Genomic DNA, 24,608 nt, shown 5'->3' with positions numbered 1-24,608 from the left:
CTTTGGTGACTCTGATGATGCAGGACCATAATCATAGTCCTTGGGATGCAGCAGCAAGAGATCACCACAGCACCATGTGTGGCAAGTTCCTGACTAGCCCAGGCTACATAGAGAAACCGCATCTCAACAACAAACAGTTCAGATCCTATTTGTTTGTTTTCTGAGTTCCAAACAATCCTCTTACCTCAGAGTTCTGGAATTAAAACACTCACCGCAGTACTCATTTTCTTTTTAGTTTGGGTTTTTTGTTGTTGTTTGTTTTTTGTTCTGTTTTTTTTTGTTTATTTGTTTGTTTTTGTGTGTTGGGGGGTTATTGTTTTTTGTTTTCAAGATAGAGTCTCTCTGTGTTAGCCTTGGCTGTCCTGGACTCGCTTTGTAGACCAGGCTGGCCTTGAACTCACAGCGATCCGCCTGCCTCTGCCTCCCGAGTGCTGGGATTACAGGTTTTTTGGGGGGGAGGGGAGTTGTTTTCTTGTTTTTGAGACAAGGCCTGATTCTGTAGTCTTGGATGTCTTAGAACTTACACCGGCAATCAGGCTGGCTTCAAACATTGAACAATCCTGGGAGCCATAGCAGCTACCTGTAATTTAGTACAGGAAACAAAGAAATCTGCCTTGTACCAGCTCACCATTGCATATACCCCTTTATTAGCCTAAGGGGAAGAGGACAGGCTGGGGGAGATGGCTCAGTGGTTAAAATTACTGGGTGCTCTTCCAGAGGACTCGGGTTTGATTCCCCGTACCCACATGACAGCTCACAACTGTCTGTAACTTCAGTTCCAGGGGATCTGATGATCTTCCGGTCTCCCTGGGCACCAGGCACACTTTACATACATGTAGACAAAACATCCAGGTGCATTAAATAAATAAATGAAAGTTTAAAAAAAACAAAAATAAAAGTGGAGAGGACATTAGTTTCATTTACCTCTAGGAGACTAGGCAAGTGCCAGGTTATAGCACTAGACAATCTTTATCACCTGGGAAAAAGTCTCGAATCTTTAAAAATGTATTTCCTTTTTAATTATGTGTATCTGTACATGTGCATGAGTTTCCTAAATACTTCCTTTCCATAATTTACCTTTAGGGTATTAAGGGAGGTTTCTGGTGGTTTAATGGAATTTTCTGGTAACCGGAAACTGACCTTTAGACTTCTGTTTGCCCAGCCAAAGCCTTTCCGTTTAGGACATTGCTATGACTAGCATTTGGGAGGATGGCTTTGAACCTAACAAGCCTTTTAAAAAAAAAAATTAGGGTCTCCTGTATCTCAGGCTGGCTTCAGTCTTGCTATGTAGCTCAAAATGATCTTGAATTGCCAATCCTCTTGCCTTCACCTCCCAAGTGCTGGGAATATAGGGTTGCCCAGTTTGAGTTGCCCTTACAAACTCACTAATTCTGGAATGAATGCTGCTAAGTGGTACACTGAGAGTCTCCCACTAGCTTGATACAGTTCTGCACAAGACAATGCCTGTGACCTGGCTGACTAACAGGATAATGGTTCTCTAGGCGACTCTTTATGGACTTAAAGGCCATTTTTGTTAAAAACCACGAACTCTTCACACACACACTTGATGTCCATCCTCAGATTATGATGATGATGGTGGTGGTGGTGGTTTTTTGAGACAGGGTCTCTCTGTGTAGTCCTGGCTGTCCTAGACTCACTTTGTAGACTGGGCTGACCTCGAACTCACAGAGATCCGCCTGCCTCTGCCTCCCGAGTGCTGGGTTTACTGGCATGCACCAGTGTGCACAGCCATCCTCAGATAATTTTTAACACTGTTATTTTCTGAACATACACCCCGTGAAGAGTTTGAGTCCACATTCATAGGCACTGACTACTTTTAACTACCATTCGCCATGCCTGATCACTCTACTTCTTTTTCTTTAGACAGCGTTTCATATAGTATGATAGGGTGGTGTCAAGTTCTATGTAGCCAAGAATGACCTAGAACTCCTGTTCTTTTTACATCTACTTCCTGAGCACTGGGATTATAAGCATGCACCACTATACCCAGCTCCTCATCCCATAAATATCCCTCAGCCCTGTCTTCAGGTTTCCGAGTCCAGTCTCCCAACTCTATGCTCAACTATCTCGCAAATGCTTTCTTTTTCTTTGCAAAACTCATTGTTCATACTATGGGATGAACAAAGTGGGCCCAGATTAAAGATATGTGTTCTCTTCAGTGTCATCCAATGTGAGAATTTCTCCCTACTCTGTTCTTGTCCTTTGAGACAAAATAGGCCAAAAAAAAAAAAAAAGTTCTTTCGAAGCCTGACTGTGAGGCTCCTTTAAGTAGAAACCATGGAGTTTTAGAGTTGTAAAGGCGATCTGGGCCTGGTGGCACATGCTTGTAATACCAGCACTAGGGAGACAGAGGCAGCTGTATCTCTGTGAGTTTGAGGGCAGCCTGTTCTACAAAGAAAGTCCAGGACAACCAAGGCTACACAGAGAAACCCTGTCTCAAAAAAACAAAAATAACAAGAAAAAAAAAAAACAAGTACAGAGTATCAGAGTATCATAGGTCTATATGTGACTGAACTGCTGATTTAGTCCCCTTTTGGCCTTTTGATGTACTCCCAGATAAAGGGATGGCAAGGCCTGTGATGCCTTCAGAAGCTGTGGGAAAGATTCCATGAGATGGATATTACCACAATAAAAATAATAATAGCCAATACTTATAAGACAGGTTAGAATACAGCACCCTTGAATAACGTAGTCCCTATAATTACCCCAGTTTGTACACAGAAAATCTAAGACACTGGAAAGTATGTCAAAGCACTTTGAATGCTAAGAAACTAGGAGAGAGGTGTTGAGATATGGGGCTGGAGAGATGGTTTGGCAGTTAAGAGAGTATACTGCTTTTGTAAAGGACTGGACTTCAGTTTGCAGCAGCCACATTGAATGCTCACAACTGCCTTTAATCCCAGCTGCAAGGGGATCTAACAGCTCGGCCTTCCTCAGGATCTGCACTCAAGTGCAGAGTCACACACAGTGCACACATGTACATAACTAAGAAATAACAAGCAGGCTGGAGAGATGGCTCAGCGGTTAAGAGCACTGACTGCTCTTCCAGAGGTCATGAGTTCAATCCCCAGCAACCATATGGTGGCTCACAACCATCCACAATGAGATCTGGTGCCCTGTCCTGGCCTGCAGGTGTACATACAAGCAGAACACTGTATACATTATAAATAAATATTTTTTAAAAGAAAGAAATAACAAGAACCTGCTTTCTTAAGAGTTGTTGCCAGTAATCAGGAGGCAGAGGCAGGCAGATCTTTGTGAGTTCGAGGCCAGCCTGGCCTACAAAGCGAGTCCAGGACAGCCAGCGCTACACAGAGAAACCAATAAATAAATAAAAGATGTTGAGGGATAGAAATACAGATATGGCCCTGAGCAAGTTGCAATCCAAATTGAGCCTATGTTTCTCATCTGCAAAGTGAGAAAGTTGGACTACTTCAAAAAAACACCCAAAATGTCCACTATGCTAACATGGGTCACATGGCAAGGCCCTGCCTACACACAGACACAAACAGGATGTGAGAGATGGCTCTGAGGTGAAGAATAATTATTGCTCTTGCAGAACCACTTAGTTCCCAGCACAGCTGCCTGTAACTCCAGCTCTGAGGGTTCTGACTCCCTCTTCTGGCCTCCATGGGCATCCGCTCACCCCTGCCCCCCCCCCCCCCGGCACTCCCCCCATCCCTCTCTCTTTGCCCCTTCCTCCCCCTCCCTCCTCCTCTCTCTGTCTCCCTCTGTCTCTCTGTCTCTCTCTCTCTCACACACACACCACACACACACACACACACACACACACACACACACACACACGCAAGCACATGCACAGAGACAAATACAAAAAGTAAACTGTTGCCAGGCGTGGTGGCGCACGCCTTTAATCCCAGCACTCGGGAGGCAAAGGCAGGTGGATCTCTGTGAGTTCGAGGCCAATCTGGTCTACGAAGGGAGTTCCAGGACAGTCAAGGCTACACAGAGAAACCCTGTCTCGAAAAACAAAACAAACAAAAAAAGTAAACTGTTAGCATAACCACAAACAAATGAACTTCAAGAGTACAAATGGAAAAGGCTTGGAATATAATTTGTTGATAAACCATGAGTTATTTTTTTTTTTTGAATTCTAATCAATTCATGGGTCATGCTTTCTACAATAGCTCTATTAGATTAACATACATTGCCAAATTGCCTTTTATTTTATGTTTATTTGACAAGCATGAATGCTTCAAAGTGTTCTGAATATCTCCTCCTTAGAGAGCAGTAAAAAGACTGAGGGATATTCCCAGTAAGTCTGCTTAATGTAGATTATAATTTAATAATACATTTATAGCTCTTTAGTTCTGCTTCACTGAAATATTTAATGTGCGATGACCAGGATGGTCATTCCCCGCCTCCAAACACACACACACACACACACACACACACACACACACACACACACACACACACTCCAGTACTGGGGAGACTTGCATGTGCTGGGCAAGTGCTCTATCACTGGGCTACTAATGACTCGGCCTCTTTTTACTTTTCATTTGGAGACAGTGTAAAAGTAACTTTTATTCTCCTGTTTCAATTGCTAACCTAGGCCTAGTCCTGAAAGCTTCTAGCCTCCATACAATCTAACCTAGGCCAAGAATGTTTTCAGCCTCGGAAACATACTGCTTAATGAGCTTACCCTTACTTCTTTCTGAGCTCTGGGCTGGCTGGTTCAACTCAGCTGTTCTGGTTCAAACTCTTCTCTCAGCTGACTTATTTAACCTGGCTTCTCTCTTGGCCCCTGAATTGCTCTGCTCGGCCTCAAACTAACTCAACAATCTGGCTTCTGGCTTCTTTTCATTTTCTGGCTTGTTCTGTCTTTACCTGAGTTCTCTCTCTCAGCAACCCATCTCTCTATTAACATTCCTCTACAAAACAGAGTCTGACTAAGCTTCGCAGGCTGACCTTGAATTCACTCTGTAGGCTAGGCAGGCCATGAACTTGGGATGCTCCTACTTCATACTCCTAAGTGCTAGGATTAAAAGCAGTCACCACCATGCCTGGCTGCTGTTTTGTTTTGAGACAGAATCTCTGTATGCATCCCTGACTGGCCTGAAGTCCAAGTGTGGCCTCAAACTTACCTGTTGTTGCCATCTGAGTACTAGGGTTCTTTTTCACATGCCATCACACCCAGAAATGACATTTTTTTTTCTTGAGCATCACTTCAGTGACAAACACTATGTAGTTGATATACACACATTACAATGTCACTTGCATTCAGTTTTACTATGGCCTTCCTAAGGTTGAAAATATCATCTTGTCTTCATTTTGTATTGAAAGAAACCAAGGTTCAGACTGAAATAATCTACAAATGGCAAAGTCGGATAGTCTTTTTCTATGCTTTCCCCAAATTTCACTTTACTCATGGAATGGAGTTTTCATCCCTCCACCCCTTTTTGAATCTTGGGGCAATAGAGGCCATGCCTAATTCTTTTCTGTTTGTTTGATTGATTGTTTTGGGGGTACTGAGAACCAAACATAGGACCTTTTGAAAACTAAACAAGCAAACTACTGCTTAGTTCCATCTTCAGCCATCTTTCTACTAATTCTTCAAGAAAATCTTGCTATGTACACATAGCTGGCCTGTTGCTAACTATGCAGCCTATGTTGGCTGCAAGTTCACAGCAATCCTCCTGCCTCAGACTGGAAAGTAGATGCAGATTTTATAATGACATCCAGGCTTGAAAGGAGACAAAAATAGAAGGGAAATGATATGCAGTTTAGAGGACGTGAAAGAAAACGAACCTGTTCCCTTTTTCCTTGCCTCACCTCTAGCCCTCCCGCTCTTGCTCTTATATTTGGAGGAGAAAAAAAAAAAACCTGAAAAATGGCACAAACTATTTGCAGCAGCAAATGCTGTGGTACAATAAGTACACTTAATATTCGAGAATGTCAAAGACTCATAGCTTTATTATATACATGCGCCAGTGCTTGAAAGAAGGCCGAGGTCACCTTGAACCCTTGAAATATCACTGAGGTAATAATGGCAACAAAAACAAGGTCCCAATAATAAGCATCCCTAAGCACTCAGGCAGCTCAGTACAGCCCCAATGGTCCATAGAGCAGCTTCTCAGATATGAGCAATGTGTGGGCCTCTCTATCAGGAAGAATTCTTTCAACACCTTAGTGCTGATGTTTTATTTTAACACTAAATATATGACATCATAAAATGAGATATAAACTCCTTCTGCTTCACGCTGTTAGACGACTGTAATACCGGAAGGATCTTGCATGTTAGATGTAAACAAATTGAAGAATCAATACAATTTGACTTATCATTATTCAGTTAATATGGCTGATGGCATTGATTTGTTGAAATAAAACCCCATTCTAAGCCGGGCGTGGGGGTGCACACCGTTAATCCCAGCACTCAGGAGGCAGAGGCAGGCGGATCACTGTGAGTTTGAGGCCAGCCTGGTCTACAAAGTGAGTCCAGGACAGCCAAAGCTACACAGAGAAACCTTGTCTGGAAAAACAAAACAAACAAACAAAAAAACCCAAACCATTCTTCAATGTGAATATTACTATGTGCATTTAAAAAACATTTCCTTTGAATCAATATGAAATTATCTGCCTTCATACAGGGTAAACATTTATGCATTTGGGGTGACTTCTGTTCTTTTCTTTTGGATCCAAAATAGTACTCCTTGGACTATTATAATTGTAAATGGAGATGCAAAGTCTGTTACTACCTTAGCATGACAGGAAGAGGTTCTGACCTGAGAATCCTAGGACACAACTAGAGGTGACAGTTTCAGAAACATAGGTGATGAAGAGCATAGTGCTCTTCTGAAATTGTGTCCTGGCTCTGGATTTCCATGTTCTAGCTGTGTGTGCTTGGATAATTTACCTACCCTCTCTGTTCCTAAGCTTACCTCCTTTATAAAATGGGGAGGAAAATAATAGCACTTTAATTCTGCCAACAATGTCAGAAAGGTGGCTCCATGGTAAAGGCACTTGCTAGCAAGCCTGACAACATGAGTTCAATCCCAGGGACTCACCTGATTGAAGGAAAGAACCACCACCAATGGGTGACCTCCACACATACCACATGGCATGCACTCACACAGACAAAATAAATAAATAAATGTAATTTCAAAAACCAGCTGCTATATTGGAAGACACATTTAGTTTCAGTACTCAGGAGGCAGTGGCAGGTGGATTTCTATAAGTTCAGGGCCAGCCTGGTCTATATAGTGAGTTCCAGGCGAGCCAGAGCTACTTAGTGAGACCATGTCTCAAGAAACAAACACAGCTGGCCGAAATAGGCGCCATGACCTACTTTCTCCACAAGTCAATGTTTAAGAGTGAAACGCTAGTGAAAGCTAGAAGTCACTCAGTGTCACTTCACAGCTCCTCGGTAACTTGAGAACTACATGCAAGTTGCAAAAAGATGTTCCTCTGCCCACCTACCTTGCCCTTCCAATATCTGCATTGACTAATCCAGGTTCATGTTTTAGAACAGAACTGGAAATAGGATTGAGCCTATAAAAGGAGACCCCCAAAAAAGTGAGATACAAATAAACAACTGGGAATCCATGGAGAACACGCCTCTAAACAGCTGATGTGATCTAAAGCCCACCGACAAAGGCTTGCTTATTTGCTTCCTGGCTTGGAATGAGTCCCTTGATTCCTGAGGCCCCCAAGGTTGAAAATAGCTCAGCCACCTGCCAGGAGTTGGTGTATTTTTAGGTCTAGCAGGATTGGAAACCCAGCTCTGTATGCCTGGAACTTGAGCCAGGCTGCTTGGTGGGTCTTTCACGTCCATTGGGCTTGGTCTGGGCTGCTAGATATAATATCAGTGTGGAAGAAAGAGCTATGAGCACGGACTGGAGGAGAGGAAGGAAGATGTGTTTGTTTGGGGAGCAAGTGTGCAAGGTTTTGGCTGTAAAAGGATACAGGCAAGTTTCATAAAGGGCAGGACCCCACACCAAACAGAAATCATAGAAATAGATATTCAAAAATGATATTGGGGCTGGGAACGTAAGTGAGAATGTTTGCCTACTGTACAAGGCCCTGGGTTTGAGCCTTAGCACTAACACACACACACAAACACACACACACACAGTGTCTGTAGTCCTAGCTACTATGAAAGCTAGGGGAAGAAGACTGAGAATGGTAAGATTTTCTGGGTCACAGTGGGAGCTCAAGTCCAGGCTTGGCATCTTTCTGAGACTGTTTCACAGTGAGAAGAGGGATGGGTATATGTATCTCCAGGTTTTGTTTTGTTTTGTTTTGTTTGTTTCACCATGCAGGAGGCCCTGGATTCAATTCTCAGAACCACAGAAAATTTTCTAATGTGCCAAAGTAGATGGGGGAAAGCCCATGACATAGGCACTGTCTCAAAAGAAATCAAATGAGAGAGTAAGAATATAACACAATGGTAGAGTATGTACTTAGAATATGTGAAACCCTAGATTCAATTCCCAGTAATTAAAAAAAAAAACTATATGTGTCATCTCATGCTTATAATCCCAGCACATTCTGGAAGCTGAGGCAAGAGGATTGTCAAAGGCCATTCTGGGGATATATATGCAGGCTATCTATACAGTGAGACTTTGTCAAGAACAAGAAAAAACGCTAAGTGTTGCATCACATACTTTTTTGTTTTGGTTTGGCTTTTTGTTTCTCAAGACAGGGTTTCTCTATGTTATCTTGGCCATCCTGGACTCGCTTTGTAGACTAGGCTGGCCTCGAACTCACAGCGATTCACCTACCTCTGTTTCCCGAGTACTGGGATTAAAGACATGTGATGCATCACTTACTTTTAATCCCATCACTGAGAAGGCAGAAGCAGGCACAGGTGGATTTCTGTGAGTTTAAGGCCAGCTGGGTCTACAAAGAGAGTTCTCCTCCAGCCAATGAGACCCTATCTCAAAATATGCTTGAGCAAAATGTCTTTATCTTTTGTGCATGGCACTATAGCAGTCCAGCCCAACACACTTGAAGTTATTCATACATCATGCTCTTGCCAAATTGTATTAAAATAAGCCAAAGATTATGCTCTTGTCATCATCATCGTCTTTTTTAAGACAGTGTTTCTTGTAGCCCAGGCTGGCCTTGAATTTTCTGTGTGTAGCAAAGAATAACTGAAGTCCTGATCCTGTTGCCTCTGTCTGCCAAGTGCAGGGATTACAGGCATCTACCAACAAACACCCTGGGTCTTTCTCCTTTCATTTATCAGCATCCTACTTAAGAAAAAGGAGGAGGAGGAGGACCAAGAGGAGGTTGGTCTTTGTCTCATTATTGGTCCATCTTGATACCAGCCCATCTCTGTGACACACACACACACATACACAGACACACACACACACACACACACACACACACACACACACAGATAGAGAAGAGATGCACAGATGAGCTAGCAGGACAGGAGGACCTACCCTAATAAGGAAGCCAGAACACTTTCCCTGAGCCAGTATTGGTGGCTCAGGCCTGTATCATCAGCAGCACTTGGAATACTTTAGAAGGACTACAAGATAGTCCAAGACTGGCTAGGGTTGTAGAGGCCTTGCCACAAAACAGAAAACAAACGGCTTGGGGGGCATTAAAGTGCACCTTTAATTCTAGGACGTAGTAGCCTATGAGTTCAAGGCCAGGCAGAGTTATATAGTGAAGGCTTGTCTCAAGACAAACAAGCAGGGATAGAAATTTAGCTGATGCAGTGTCTGAGGAACACGGTGCTCAGTCATCAGTACTAAAGAGCAAAATAAAAGACTCCCTGGAAAAGAGATAACTAAAAGTCACTATGCATAAATGATCATAGTTTTTGTGGTGGTTTTGCTTTTACCAGACACAGTCTTAAGAGTCCAGGCATGCTTGGAACTCCTTGTGTAGGCCAGGGTGTCTCAAACCAACTATGTAGCTGATGTCAACCTCCAACTTTCAGTCCTTCTGCTTGTGTCTCCTAAGTGTTGGTATTATAGGTGTGTGGTGTTACACCCCACCCATCATAGCAGGTTTTCTTTTAGAGATTTGCTTATGCGTATGGGTGTTTTATCTGTATGTATGTCTGCAGTGCCTGCAGAGGCTAAGGGAGGGTATCCAGTCCTCTAGAAGCTCAGGCTGTTAGTCGTCATGTACGTGCTGGGAACTGAACCCTGGTCTTCTGCAAGAGCAACAGATGTCTCAACCACTGAGTTACCTCTTCAGCCCAGGCAGTTTTATTTGTAATTGCTGAAAACACAAATCAGCTGGGCGGGGTGGCGCACGCCTTTAATTCTAGTACTCGGGAGTCAGAGGCAGGCGGATCGCTGTGAGTTCGAGGCCAGCCTGGTCTACATAGTGAGTTCCAGGATAGTCAGGGCTACACAGAGAAACTCTGTCTCAAAAAAAAAAAAAAAAAAAAAAAAAAAAAAAAAAAAAAGGGAAGAAAGGAAGAAAACCAAAAGCAGCACAAATGTTCAACTGCTAAATGGATAACCTGTGGTATCGCTATAGCATGAAACAGTTTCCAGTCATAGAAGGGAGGCTACTAGTTGGGCTTTGTCATGCACACCTGTAATCCAAGCACTTTGGTGACAGAGGCAGGAAAATTGGAAACTCAATTCCAGACTGGGTGACAAGAGAAGACTCTATCTCCAGAACAGAGGAAGGACAAACTATTGTGGACACAGAAACATAAATGAACCTAAAGGTGGCCATGCTAAGTTAAAGGGGGCAAACTCACATCAAAAGTATGTAGTTTATTGCCATATGTGTACACAATCTAGGAAATTTACATTGTTCCATAACTACAGAAAGCATGTCATCATTGGATGGGGGTGAGAGGAAGGAAGAATGACAAAAGAGACACTGGGGACCTTTTAGGGTTGATAGTTATGTTCACTCTCTTGATTGCTGTGGTTTCATAAATGTTGCGTACATGAAGATGGATCAATTGGAGCTTTAAACAAGTGCAATTTGTGGCATGTTAATTCTACCAGGCATGGTAGCAAGAGCCTGTCATTGTAGCATTCAGAGAGGTGGAGGCAGAAAGATTGGGAGTTCAAGGTCAGTCTGGGCTGTGCGAGATTCAGTTGGTCTTTTAAAAAGTGAAAACCTACTAGGACAGCGAAGGCTACACGGAGAAACCCTGTCTCGAAAGACCAAAAACAGAAAAAGAAAAAGAAAAGAAGAGAGATTCTAATCTCACAGAGCTTCCATTCTAAAGGAGGAGACAGGCAATAAATAGTAGTCAAAGTAAAGTATACAACAGATGGGAAGTGGATCAAATGTTATGGTCTATATCTTTAATCCCAGCCCTCAAGAAGCTGAGATGGGGATTTTTATGAGTGTGAGGCAAGCCTGAACTGCATAGCCAGGCCTTATTTTAAAGCAACCAAAAGGTGAGCTGTTTAAAAAAAAAAAGGCAGCATGGAATATGATCTGTGGAATAAAAGGGGGTGGAGTGGAAGGAATTAGGAGGATCTAAGAGGTATATTTTTTCTAAGGGCAATGAGAATATGTTGAAGGGGCTTAAACAAAGCTGTGACATATTTGAGCCAGATGTAAAGGCTTGTATTTACAGCACTCAAAAGACTGAAGCAGAAAAATGCAGCAACTTCGGGGCCAAGCTGACCTACAAAATGAGTTGTGTGCCAAGCTTGGGCTTTGCTACAGAGTAAGGCGAAACAAAACAACAAAACAAAATCCGACACTATTAATGGTATTCTGTTATGCCTGTAGACAGGAGCCTAGAATAAGAAACAGTTAAATTCAGCCTCAATGTACAGGTTTTAGAACGAAAAGCACACTAGGGGATGGGAAGGGAAAAAACTACTGAAGCTTTTTCCTAGTTTAGTCCTAACAGGCTCTAAGGAGCAGACTTGCGTCTGCCTCCAGATTCACCTACGGTTTCAAACACAAACAAAGAAACAAACAAGCCATGAAGCCAGGAGTGGAAATGCACTTTCTTTGTTTTTCTTTCTTTCTTTTTTTTTTTTTCTTGGTTTTTTGAGACAGAGTTTCTCTGTGTGGATCAGACTGGTCTCTAACTCAGTTATCTGCCTGCTTCTGCCTCCCAAGTGCTGGGATTAAAGGCATGTGCCACCACGCCTTGCTAAATAGATCTCATGCCCCCCCAGACAGGCTTTCTCTGTGTAGCCTTGGCTGTCCTGGACTTGCTTTGTAGACCAGGCTGGCCTCTAACTCACAGACATCCACCTGCCTCTGCCTTCTGAGTTGAAGTCTTGTTTTGTTTTGTTTTTTGTTTTTCAAGGCAGAGTTTCTCTGTGTAGCCTTGGCTATCCTGGACTTGCTTTGTAGACCAGGCTGGCCTCGAACTCACAGAGATTTGCCTTTTCTTCCAGAGTGCTGGGATTAAAGGCGTGCTCCACCACCATTCTGCTAAACTTGAAGTCTTAATCCTCCTGTCTCTGTGTCCTGTTCTAGGACTACATGTATGCACTACCATGCCAGCCTAGCCTTTCATACCTTTTGAGAAACAGACACGGGACTGGAGAGGTGGCTCATCATGCTTGACATTTATTTATCTATTTTAAATTTTTAATTGTTTTTTATTTATTGTGTTTATTTGTGTGTAATGTGAGGTACACGTGACATGATGAAGAATGTGGAGGTCAGAAGACAACACTTGGCAATTGGTTTTCTCCTTACACCACATGGGTCCTGGGCATTTAACCCAGGTCATCAGGCTTAATAGAAAACACATTTATCTGCTACAAGGGTTCCTGGGCTGATCCTTAAGCAACACAGCTTCTCAAGAGGTGTCATTACATATAATAATCTCTTTTATAAATGTTATTTATGTATTATTATAAATAATACATTTAACCAGGCATGATGGTGCACACCTTTAACCCCAGCACTCGGGAGGCAGAGGCAGGTGGATTGCTGTGAGTTTGAGGCCAGCCTGGTCTACAAAGTGAGTCTAGGACAGCCAGGGCTACACAGGGAAACCCTGTCTCAGAAAAGCAAAAATAAAAATTAATTTTATAAATATAAATATTTTCAAATAAATATTTATAAAGACATGAAATGCTCTGTATTTTATAAATAAGAAAAACAGGGCTGCAAAGGGCAAACTTGACTAAGATCACACACAGCCAGGATGTGTCAATGATGAAGTGGTGACCCAGAGCTGAATGTATCTTCTCCAAGCTCTTCATCAGTCACTGCAGTTCAGGACTCCTGCTTCTGCCACAAAGTTTTGAAAACAATACAATTGGATTATAGGGCTGGTCACTTTGATGTAGGAAATCCCATGGGCTGAAGTGGAGTATAATTATACACAAGCTACATCTTAAGTATGTGTTACTGAAGGATCTCCCTGCCTGGCTTACTCATCCCAGTCAGCAAAATCAGCTGTGCCTCTGTGAGGACACATTCCAGATGTGCTATGCCATCTGTGCTTTCCTTTAAAATTCATGTGTTTGTTGTTACACCCCCGCCACATATGAATATATATGAGTTCCATTTGTCTTCCGAGTTTATGAAAGAAATCAAGTAGTGGGTAAGTGTGATATACCATACATCATGGATGCTCCCCCCCCACCTCATGTGGGATTGTGTGTGTGTGTGTGTGTGTGTATGTGTGTGTGTGTGTGTGCATGCATGCACGCACATGCAGAGCGCTGGGATTAAGGCATGCACAGTTTGATTTTTGTTGTTGTTGTTGTTTTGTTTGTTTGTTTTTCGAGACAGGGTTTCTCTGTGTGTTAGCCTTGGCTGTCCTGGACTCGCTTTGTAGACCAGGCTGGCCTTGAACTCATGGGGATCCACCTGAGTGCTGGGATTAAAGGCGTACACCACCACTGCCCAGCCCATGCTTGGAATCTTTAAACTTTGGAGGAAGAAGTATGTGGTCCACTTCAAAACTGAAGCCAGCTAGTGCTATAGAATGAGTTCAAGGTCAGCCTTTGGAGACCCTGTCTCTATAGAAAAAAAAATCAACATTAATTATGTTGTGGTGCAAATATTGTCTTACGTTACCTCCAAATTTGAGCACATCTTGCAGTATGCTATAGCTCAGTGACTCCCAGCTCTTGGACATGACATTTTGCTCTCTTATATATCAAATCCCATGTTTTGTCATTTTCTACCAAAAAAAAAGTACTAGGGATAGACAGGGCCCCAGGCAAGCATTATTCCAAACTGACTACATGCCTAGCACCCCCACCCCCCTGATGCTGGATACAAAGTTAACCAGTTTCTGTAAGCCTGGGGCCTTCTTTAAAGTCCTTGCTTCTGTGTGATAGTATAAAAGCCTGAAGGTCTTCAATGTTCTAGTCTCTATACAAATATACATTATTCCCTCAGCTCGGTTCTGTTAAAGAATTTACCCTAATTTCTAGATGTCATTAGTCCATGCTTTTCTGAAAGTCCATGTGTTTCACATGCCTCATTCCATGGCCAACTTGAACAGTCAGCAAGCATTGCAAACTGGGCGCGGTAGTGTTTCCCTGCACTTGGGATGTAGAAGCAAGAGAATCACGGATGTAAGGCCATGGGTGACTGAGTCAGGATGATTGCCCTGAGTGTGAAGCCAGCCGGGGTCACAGAGTGAAACCCTGCCTTAAAAGACAAAAACAAGCCAGGTGTGGTGGTACATGCCTTTAATTCCAGCAGTCAGGAGGCAGAGGGAGGGGGATCAATGTGAGTTCAAGGCCGGCCTAGTCTACAAAGTGAGTCCAGGACAGCCAAGACTACATAGAGAAACCGTGTCTTGCAAAAACAAAACAAAAACAGAAACAAAAACAAACAAAAAAGATAAAAACAAGTACTTGGGTGTGGTGGTGTGCATCTTTAATTCCCCATACCCAGAAGGCCAGAGGCAGGTAGATCTCTGTAAATTCAGGGCTAGTCTGGTCTACATAGTGAAGTCCAGGCCCCCCAGGACTACAAAGTGAGACCCTGTTTCAAAAACAAAACAAACAAAAAGACAAAAAAAAAAAACAGTTTGGGCCTAAGAGATGGATCAATAGCTAAAAATACATGTTGCCTGCACTGCAGAGGAATCCAGTTTGGTTCCCAGCACCCACATGGTGGCTCCTAACCACCCACAACTCTAGTTCCAAGGGAACTAAGCACGCACATAGTACACATACATACACATAGAATAAAATACATACATCTATTTTTTTTTCTTTTCGGAGCCAAGGTTTCTCTGAGTGCTATGATTAAAGGCTTGCTCCATCATGCTTGGCTTAAATATAATTTTTTTTTAAACAAAGGAGGAAAACAGATGAAAATGAATTCCTCTCTCAGTACTTTGCCTAGGATAGTCTTCCTGCCTTAGTCAGCTATCTTTAGCAAGAAGAGTTGAGAGCCTGTATAAATAGTGTTGTAATTTGACAGATACAAACAGGACAGGTGCTCTTATTGCCATAGCAGAGGATGAAAAGCATCTTTGTCTCTTCACAGAGGCTCTAAGTAGTGCACAGTTCAAGTCATAAAGCCCTCTTGCCATCTCTAAAGCTGCCCCAAACTCCTGGAACATGGAAAGCAGTTCTACTCTTTAAGAAACTAAGAAAAACATTTAAAAGCCATAGATACATCAAGTGTGAATGTAGATAAGACAATTTAATAAAAGTTTCTTTAAAATCCTAATTGATAATTATTTTTCTTAATATGTATAAAAACATGGAGTATCTATAAAATATAGGACAATTTCACCTGTGGTTTGATTCTGGAAGTTAGGATAAAGAACTAGGCAGGGGATTCAGATAGTAATAGCCTTGCTATGGGTAGATAATATTCCATTAACAGCTGTGGTGGTAGCATAGCACTTGGCTACCAGTAACAAGGTCCCAGGCTCAGTCAGCGCACCCGTGCGCGCGCGCGCACACACACACACACACACACACACACACCATCATGAATAATGACACCAACACCATGTGTGCATGTCATCAGGCTAAGACATGAAAGTCCAAAGTTGAACTTTGGCTGCGCACAGTAAGTTCTTAGTGCAAATACATGCAGTAAACTTCATACTCCTACCCAGATCCAGCCAATGGACAGGACATTCTCCACAGTTCAGTGGAGAATGGGGACTGACTTTCACACAAACTCTGATGCCTCATATTTGACCACGTCCCCTGGAGGGGGAGAGCTGGTGGCACTCAGAGGAAGGATAGCAGGCTACCAAGAAGAGACTTGGTACCCTATGAGCATATACAGAGGGAGGAGGTCCCCCTCAGTCACAGTCATAGGGGAGGGGAGTACGGGGAAAATGGGAAGAGGGAGGAATGGGAGGATACAAGGGATGGGATAACCATTGAGATGTAATATGAATAAATTAATAAAATATTTTTTAAAAAAGTTTCTAGTCCAGTTGGTGAAGTAGACTATGAGCTGGACATTTGAACAGGCACTTTGTGTGAGCCCCTACATTATATACAACACAGGGCAAAGCACTGGGTGTAATCCCAGCACTCGAGAGGCAGAGACAGGCTGATCATTGTGAGTTCGAGGCCAGCCTGGTGTACAAAGTGAGTCCCAGACAGCCAAGAGAACACAGAGAAACCCTATCTCGAAAAAAAAAAAATCACTGGGTGTAAGAAGGCAGGTGAGAGTTGGTCTATAACTGAGATAAGGTGATAAGCAGGACAAAGAGGAAAGTGTGACGGCACAGTACTCTATCAAAGAAGGCTGGGCTTGAGGGAACTCTGGAGAAGGGACCTAACAGCAACACTAGTTGGAGAAGCCATTGTAGCGCTACAAAACTTTTAGAATGTTACCAATTAGTTTGAGGCACTAAGACTGTGTTTAATCTGTTTAATCATTTGACTTTCCTGGTACATTAGATTAACTGCACTTCATATTTGCCTGGAGCCAGGTTCTAAAACTTTGCGAGCAAAGACAAAACATAATTTGACTATTTGCTTGTTTGGCTGGACCCTCCTCCAAGCTCTGTATCATGGGTTCCACCGCCTCCCCTCTTTTTTTTTTTTTTTTTAATCTAAAAAGCCCTTTTAAGAAAGAATCCTAAATGAGCTTGTATTGATGTGTGACTAGCCACTCATAGCAGAACTTCCCACACTTGCCTGAGGGTAAGATTTACTTGGTGTCTTTCTCAATTAGCTGGCTGACCTTGTTTTTCTCCTACTAATTTGCATTTGGTGAGTCTGGCAATAGGGTCTGTAATCTGCTCCTAAAAAGGTCATTGTTAGTGGGAATGGGGTGCACATCTTTAATCCCAGTACTCAGGAGGCAGAGGCAGGGGATCTCAGTGAGTTCCAGGGCAGCCTGGTCTACAAAAGTGAGCCCAGCACAGCCAGGCCTATAAGAAAAACCCGGTCTCACCTGCCCCTGCCCCTGCCCCCAAAAGAAGATCATTCTTTTTTTGTTTTGTTTTGGTTTGTTTTTTGTTTTTTGTTTTTTCCGAGACAAGGTTAGCCAGGCCCATGCCTGTAGTCCCAGCATTCAGGGAGACAGAGGCAGGCAGAGCTCTGTGAGTTCAAGGCTATCCTAGTCTACCAAACAAGTCCTGGAAAGCTAGGGCTGTTCCACAGAAAACCCTGTCTCAAAATTGTTTTGTTTTTCGAGACAGTATTTCTCTGTGTAACAGCCTTGGCTGTCGAAGACTCACTTTGTAGTATAGAGACCAAATCGACACCATTTTGCATTCAGGGCTTGAGCACTTGACAACCCACCCCCCCCCACCCACCCATCCATCCCCCCCCCGCCCCCCCGCTTGGAGTTTCCAGGGAGAGCCACAAACACACAGCTAGCAACTGTTCAGTGACCAGAACAAACAAAAAATTCCTTCCTGGGGTCTGGCTCTGGTCCCCTCACTTAGCCCTGGTCACACAGCCAATCAACTTAAAGCTCACCCTGTTAGCCAATCAAGTTTGTAATAATCACTATTGCTAAAGTCTGCTTCTATAAAGGCTATAAAAACTCACAGCTCTTGCTGCTCAGACTCTCCTCCTTCCCAAAGACAGGTAGACCCTGCGACGACGGATCAATAAAAGCCTCTGTTTACATCGGTCTCGGACTCTGTCTCTCATTGGGGCTTCAAAAACAAAAACAAAACAAAACAAAAAACAAACAAACAAACAAAAGCCTCTCTGGACACTAGTCTTAGAGTAGACCAGGCTAGCCTCACAGAACTCACAGAGATCTGCCTGCCTCTGCCTCCGGAGTGCTGGGACTAAAGTCCTGCGCCACTATCGACCAGCAAATGATCATTCTTCCCCTCCCTCCCTGCCCTCCCATGCCCTCCCGACCCGCCTTGGATTTTGAGACAGGGTTTCTCTGTATAGAGTTAGCTGTCCTGGACTTGCTTTGTAGACCAGGCTGACCTCAAATTCATAGAGATCCACCTGTCTCTGCCTCCATAGTGCTGGGATTACAAATGTGTGCCACCATGCCCATCCTCAAAAGATCATTCTTTTTGTTTTGTTTTGAGACAAGAGTTTCTCTGTGTAGCCTTGGCTATCTTGGTCTTGTTTTGTAGATCAGGGTGGCCTCGAATTCATAGCAATCCGCCTATCTCTGCCTCCCAAGTGCTAGGATTAAAGGCATACTCCACTACGCTCTGCCAAAAGGTCATTCTTTTGTTTGTTTTGTTTTGTTTTTTCTTTTTTGTTTTGTTTTTTTTTTTCTGAGTCAGGCTTTGTCTTGTACTCCTGGCTGTCCTGGACTTGCTTTTTAGACCAGACTGCCCTGGAACTCACAGAAATCGGCCTGCCTCTGTCTCTCTGAGTGCTGGGACTACAGGCATGTGCCACCACGCCCGGCAATTAAAAGGTCATTCTTATCCTTAGGCAAATTTGGAAAGCCATGGCCTAAGTACACTTTCCATAGAAAAAGTCCACTCTTGGATAAAAAAATGTACATATGCACAGTAGAGCAATAACAAAAAAAAATGAAATTAAAACTGTGGAAACATAGATGCAATTGGAGATCGTTATATATAAAGGAAAATGAGCCAGACTCAGAAAGATTAATACTATATGTTTTCTCTCATATGCAGATTCTAGATTTAAAAGTGTGCGTGAGTACGTGTGTATGTGTGTTTGTGTGTGCATGTGTGTATATGTATGTGCATGCATTCGGGCTTGAGAAAGAGTGAGGGGAGGACAGAGAGGTTCAGGCACGTGTTATGAAATCATAAGAGGGGAGAAAGAAATCTCATGGGAAATGGGGAAACAGTTATTGGAAGACTTGACCGAAAAGCAGTATGGGATACTGCTTCTGAGGACAAACGGAACCAGCTGCAGGAGTAGAGAGGAATTCCTGAAATTTGTGGACAAATGGATTGAACTAGATTATCATAATGAGTGAGTTCACCCAGAAGCAGAAAGAGTCACATGGTATATACTCACTTATATCTGTACACTAGCCCAAGGGGCATGTCCCATGAAAGTTTTCACTTACCAGGAAAGTAGGACAGAGGGGAGGACATGCTATTGGGACTCTAGGTGAGAGAAGCATGGGAGAATGGGGAAAAAGAAGGATCCAGAGGGTCCTAGAAACCTACAAGAAGAACATTATGATGGGTAGATCTGGGCCCAGGGGTCCTGCTCAAACTATGGCACCAGCCAAGGACAATACAGGCAGTAAACTTCAAACCCCTACTCAGATCTAGGACAGGACATTCTCCACAGTTGAGTGGAGAGTGGGGTCTGACTTTCACACGAACCCTGGTGCCCCATATTTGACTATGTCCCCTGGATGGGGAGGCCTGGTGGCACTCAGGGGAAGGATAGCAGGCTACCAAGAAGAGACTTGATACCCTATGAGCATATACAGGGGGAGGAAATCCCCCTCAGTCACAGTCATAGGGGAGGGGAGTAAGGGAAAAATGGGAGGGAAGGAGGAATGGGAGGATACAAGGGATGGGATGACCATTGAGATGTAATATGAATAAATTAATTTTTTTTGCATTTTTTAATTTAATAAACAGAACCAAAGGACATAAATAAACACACTTACAGAAGGTAAAAAAAAGAGTATTTAGTATGTTCTAAGAAAACAAAACCATATCTCAAGAAGGAGCCATTTGTTACTCTTTACATCTTGACATTGTTTTATTCCATGTAATACAGATATTACATTACTGCCCTCTCTCGCAGCCAGACAAGTATCCTAAATTAATTTTTTAAAAGTCATAAAAAAACATAGAGCCGGGCAGTGGTAGCACACGCCTTTAATCCCAGCACTTGAGAGGCAGAGGCAGGTGGATATCTGTGAGTTCAAGGCCAGCCTGGATTACAGAAGAAGTTCTAGGACAGCCAAGGCTGTTACACAGAGAAACCCTGTTTCGAAAAACCAAAAAAAAAAAAATAAATATATATATATATATATATATATATATTGTCAGCAGGGTGTGGTGGCGCATGCCTTTAATCCCAGCACAATCCCAGGACAATATATATTGTCCCCAAGTATTTGCAGTAAAGCACTTTGCTTTCTAAGCATATATGGCTAAGTTGTAGAACATTAAGAATTTTAACAGGGCTGGAGAGATGGCTCAATGGTTGCGAGCACTTGGTGCTCTTGCAGAGGACCTGCATTCAGTTTATAGCACCCTCATAGTGGCTCACAACCACCTGCAACTCCAATTCCAGAGGATCTGACACTTTCTTACACACACACACACACACACACACACACACACACACATATATATTTAAATTAAAGAATTTTTATAAATTTAACAAAACAAACCTTACATTTGAAAAGCATAATATAGTTTATGAAACCATATACATCATATATGTACTATTTGGGGGGGCTCAAGACAGGGTCTCTCTGGATTAGCCTTGGCTGCCCTAGACTCACTTTGTAGACCAGGCTGGGCTCCAACTCACAGTGATCTGCCTGCCTCTGCCTCCTGAGTGCTGGGATTAAGGCATGCACCACCTCGCCTGGCTTTTTAAAAATTCTTTTTGTTGTTGTTGTTGTTTTCGAGGCAGGGTTTCTCTGTGTAATCTTGGCTGCCTTAGACTCACTTTGTAGACCAGGTTGGCCTCAAACTCACAGTGATCTGCCTGCCTCTGCCTCCCAAGTGTTGGGATTAAAGGCATGCGCCACCATGCCCAGCTTTTAATAGATTGTGTTTTTGTTTTGTTTTGTTGAGACAGGATTTCTCTGTGTAGCCTTGGTTGACCTTGACTCGCTTTGTAGATCAGGGTGGCTTCGAACTCACAAAGATCTGCCTGCCTCTGCCTCCTGGGTGCATTAAATGCATGCACCACCACGCCCAGCTTATACGTACTATCTTAGAACGTGCTAAGAGCCTGTAAATCACATGGGCCAAGGATCTGTTTGGGGGTTAAGGAGAGCTTGTTGTAGAACATGGTCTCCAGAGCAAAACAACTGCTATCTTCCTCAGATCACCTAAACCTGTTGCAGGAAACCATCACGAGCCGGTCTGTAGACTGTTGACATTCCCTGGAAAAAGAAATCGGGCCAGGTGGGTCACTGGACCCTTATCTGAGGTTCCTGCCATTCTGTTATTGAGGCCTTATAAGGAGGAGGTAGACTTTGTTTACATTTCTCTAGGGAAGGAATTTTCTCAACATTTGTCATAATATAGTCTATAATACCATTAGAGAGCAAACCCCTCAAATGATGGAAGAACAACATTATTAGATCACAGAGGCTGCCCCTGTAGAGGGGATCAGCCATGTCTCATGTCCTAACTAGCATATTCTCTAAACTGTTAAGTATGTAGTAGTCCCAAAGCAGCGTGGAACCATCAATAGCATTAGCTTCCTAAATTAATGTGTTGTATCATATCTAGTATCTTCACTTAAGAGATCCCTACGCTCTAACTCAGAGACCACATACCTTCTAAAGTTTACAACTGTCAGGCTTTTCCTTTGTTCTGTAGGTGGATGCTGAATCGTCATCATATTCTGGCTTCCCCTCAGCAGGGTCTCTGTTGACTCTGGAAAGAATCCTTGTTTTGTTTTTCTGAGACAGGGTTTCTCTGTGTAGCCTTGGCTGTCCTGGACTCACTATGTAGACTAGGCTGGCCTCCAACTCACGGAGATCCACCTGCCTTTGCCTCCCATATTCAGGGATTAAAGGCGTGCACTATCATGCCCAGTGAATCCTTATTATTTGAAAGCCCACTTTTGCAAAAGACTTTATGCCCCAAACAATCCATCAGGTTTGAAGTGATTTGGAACCCAAGGCTAGCCTGAACCAATAGGAATAAGAAAATGTACAAAAGCTAAATACTGTATCTGTTTGGAAACCCAATCATTTCCTGTGGTGCCATATACTTTTCTACACTGGATTCTCATGTTTGCTGTACCAGTTATGGCTTCCACAACCACACATCATTCCACAAACCAGTCTGACCTGCAAGAGGAGTACAAGCTTTGGTCCTTTTGCAATGTTCTGCTGCCTAACCAGTTTGTGTTTACAAAAGCAACACTTGATCAGGCCAAGATGGAGAGATGTCCTAGTGAAGAAAGGGTGTCTGTCATATGAACCCTTGCTTGGAGTCCTTTCTGGATCTATTTAGGATTTCTGATGCAATAAAAGTATCACGTTTAATTAAATTATATACATATCTGTTGTAGAAGAGGCACTGTGCTGGCAGCTGTGGTCTGTTCTGAGGTATTCATAGCCTAGGCAGAGGAAAAAGGAAGATAGTAACATGGTTACCTATGACAGGAAGAATTACAAAGCAGAATTAGCAGTGTTCTTTGGTGATAGAGTATGGAAGAGTCTACCAGACTTGGTGGTTACATGCCTACAGTTCCATCATGGCAGAGGCAGGAGGATCACTGCAAATTAGAACCACCTTCTACATAGCAAGTATCAGGCCAAGCCAGGGCCACACAGTCAGGCCATGTTTCAGAGAAACAAATAAGACATAAAGTTCTTTTATTTTCTTTTTTTTTTTTTTTTTTTTTTTTGGTTTTTCGAGATAGGGTCTCTCTGTGATGCCTTGGCTGTCCTAGACTCCCTTTGTAAACCAGGCTGGCCTCGAACTCACAGTGATCCACCTTCCTTTGCCTTCCAAGTGCTGGGATTAAAGGTGTATGTCACCAGACTGGTGAACTTTAAAAAAAAAATACAGGGTGTCCTAGTTAGGGTTTCTATTGCGGTGATGAAACATCATGACCATTGCAACTTGCAGAGGAAAGGGTTTATTTGGCTTACACTTCCACAGCACTGTTCAGCATCCAAGGAAGCCTAGACAGAAGCTCAAGCAGGGCAGGAGCTGAAGAAGAGCCATGGAGGGGTGCTGCTTACTGGCTTGCTCTCCATGGCTTGCTCCGCCTTTCTTATAGAACCCAGGACCACCAGACCAGGGATGGCACCACCCACATCTATCATTAATTTGGAAAATGATCCAAAGGCTTGCCTACAGGTAGAACTTCTGGAGGCATTTTCTCAACTGAGGTTCCCTTCTCTTGGATGACTCTAGCTTATGTCTAGCTGACATCAAACTAGCCAGCACACGGGGTCCAGCTAGACAAACTAGGCTAGTTTGGAATGCAGTCCGTGGGCTCTTCCAGACTTCGCTCCTGGAGTGCTAGGATTACACCTGTGTTCCCAACATGCCTAGCTGAAAAGTCTTTATCTCTCCTTTGTTGGCTGGTGGGTCTCACATGTAGTCCTGGCTTGTTTAGAACTTGCTTTGTAGACTCAGAGATGCACTACTTCTGCCAGAGATGCACTACTTCTGCCTCCCAAGGGCTGAGATTTAAAGCCCTCCTGCCCCACAGCTGCCTGGAAGCCTCTAAGAGATTACCAGGCATTACTGAGAATTTCCACTTTTCTCCCTTTAAAAGCTAGTTGTCAGTATGTAACACAGGTTGCTCTTAACTCAGGATCCTCCTGCCTCAACCTTTGAATGCTTTGGGACTATAGTCTTGTTGTATCACACCAGGCTTGAAAGACTTTTAGCAGAACACAGCGGGGTCGCCTATTCACTTTAGACTGGTCCATCTGGGTTGCTGTCTGGGAAATGGTTTAGACAAAGTAACAATAGAAGGAAGGAATCCAAAGAGGAGGCTACTGTAGCAGCATGAACAACTCCTAACAGAGTTGGCTGTGCTGATGACAGAGTGGAGTAAGAGGACTGGTCATTAAGATATGTCTCAAAGGAAGAATCACTAGCCTTGCGTATTCATTGTGTGCATGCTGAGTTAGTGAGGCAGATGTCAAGGGTCACCACCAGATGAGTGCAGAGACTGCTTTTGGAGCCTCTCAAGGGGTGGAGGAAGAGGAGGGGCGGCCACGGGGCAAAGAAGGAAGTAGTTAGAAGCACTGAGAAGGAAGAAACCCCAGAAGCCAGGTGGCAGCACAGAAGCCCCGCCCGCAATTAGACCCCGCCCCTGGGTCCGCCTTCCCTCTCTCTTCTCATCCACCCCCTCCCCCACCCCCCACCCCCAGTTGCAGCTCATCCTCCTGGGCGGGGAGAAGTGGCAGTCTAGTCCTCCCGTATCCCAGCAGGCAGTGCTGTGTGGAGACTCTGACAAAGGAGCTAGGAGCAGTCGCAGCTGCTTTCCGAGGAGCCGGTGTTGCTGAGGTGAGAGTCCCCTGATGTCCCGTCACCCTCTTCGTCTGACTTGGGGAGGGGGACGTGGACTTTACATGGCAGATCCCTCACCCCGTGTAGACAATGCCAGGGACCCGCA

At 43.6% G+C, this 24,608-nt stretch overlaps 1 protein-coding gene across 1 annotated transcript in view; it reads left to right on the top strand.

The window, feature by feature from the left end:
- Positions 1-24,357: 24,357 nt before the first annotated feature.
- The window catches only part of Mospd1 (motile sperm domain containing 1), a 28,678-nt gene continuing 28,427 nt past the window's right edge, over positions 24,358-24,608 (top strand). The window contains exon 1 of the mRNA XM_051141247.1: positions 24,358-24,499. The gene's annotated coding sequence lies outside the window, so the exon portion shown is untranslated. The remainder of the gene's footprint in view (positions 24,500-24,608) is intronic.

Source organism: Acomys russatus, chromosome X, assembly GCF_903995435.1.
Source record: "Acomys russatus chromosome X, mAcoRus1.1, whole genome shotgun sequence".
In the NCBI taxonomy this organism is placed as follows: Eukaryota; Metazoa; Chordata; class Mammalia; order Rodentia; family Muridae; genus Acomys; species Acomys russatus.
This window is presented reverse-complemented; position numbering and strand designations above follow the sequence as displayed.